The sequence below is a fragment of the Carya illinoinensis genome, chromosome 11 (genome assembly GCF_018687715.1).
Source record: "Carya illinoinensis cultivar Pawnee chromosome 11, C.illinoinensisPawnee_v1, whole genome shotgun sequence".
Taxonomy (NCBI): Eukaryota; Viridiplantae; Streptophyta; class Magnoliopsida; order Fagales; family Juglandaceae; genus Carya; species Carya illinoinensis.
Genome location: NC_056762.1, coordinates 23842884 through 23844064, shown reverse-complemented (window position 1 = coordinate 23844064; position 1181 = coordinate 23842884). Strand labels below are relative to the sequence as shown.

The 1181-nt window shown below is 42.6% G+C and overlaps 1 non-coding gene across 1 annotated transcript; it reads right to left on the bottom strand.

Moving 5' to 3' along the window:
- Window positions 1-702: 702 nt before the first annotated feature.
- LOC122283474 lies at window positions 703-809 on the bottom strand. The gene has a single exon (XR_006230877.1). It is a non-coding gene; the product is annotated as a small nucleolar RNA R71 (small nucleolar RNA).
- Window positions 810-1181: the final 372 nt, after the last annotated feature.

The window sequence follows — 1181 nt, the reverse complement described above, 5'->3', positions numbered from 1 at the left end:
AAGAGTAAGGTACCAATCCCTGAGGGCGATACTCTTCTTACCACTTTATTATAAAACTACGATACTGTGCACTTGCAATGTTGCACCGGTCAAGTTTTTGGCGCCGTTGCCGGGGATTGGTTTATTCTTATTCTTTTCGTCAATATCGATACAAAGTAATCTTGGTTTTAATTTAGAATTTTGTTTTAATTTGTTCTACAGGTGTGTTTTTGACATTGGATGCGCCGTACTAGATCTCGTGACATTATTCCTGTTGATCCGGAGATTGAAAGAACTCTTAGATCACTAAGAAGAAATAAGATACTAGCTATGGCTGAAGAAGATCGTGAGGTACTACCACGCACCTTGAAGGACTATGTGCGGCCAGTTGTGAATGGAAATTACTCGAGCATAATGCGCCAGCCAATCAATGCCAACAACTTTGAGCTCAAACCAGCTTTGATTAGCATGGTGCAGCAGGCTCAATTCAGCGGATCGCCACTGGATGATCCCAATATTCATTTGGCTATGTTTTTGGAGATTTGTGACACTGTGAAGATCAATGGTGTTACTGAAGACACCATTAGACTGAGATTGTTTCCTTTCTCTTTGAGGGACAAGGCTAGAGGTTGGCTACAATCTCTACAACCGGGAAGCATTGTTAGTTGGCAGGACATGGCTGAGAGGTTTCTTGCTAAATTCTTTCCTCCTGCAAAAACAGCCCAACTCAGGAGTGAGATTGGCCGGTTCAAGCAAAATGATTTTGAGTCACTCTATGAAGCATGGGAGAGGTATAAAGACTTGGTTCGACGTTGCCCACAACATGGATTGCCAGATTGGTTGCAAGTTCAGATGTTCTACAACGGGTTAAATGGGCAAACTCGAACTATAGTTTATGCTGCTTTTGGTGGAACTTTGATGTCGAAGACAGCTGAAGGTGCTACTGCACTTTTGGAGGAAATGGCCTCAAACAACTATCAATGGCCAACTGAGAGGACTTTGGCTAAGAAGGTTGCTGGAATTCATGACTTGGAGCCGATAGCAGCTCTTTCCGCTCAAGTAGCTACTCTATCTCATCAGATTTCAGCCTTGACAACACAAAGGATACCACAAAGTACAGAATATGTTGCATCCACAAGCATGATAGTTCCAAGCAATGAGGCGAGTCAAGAACAAGTTCAATATGTCAACAATCAGAACTA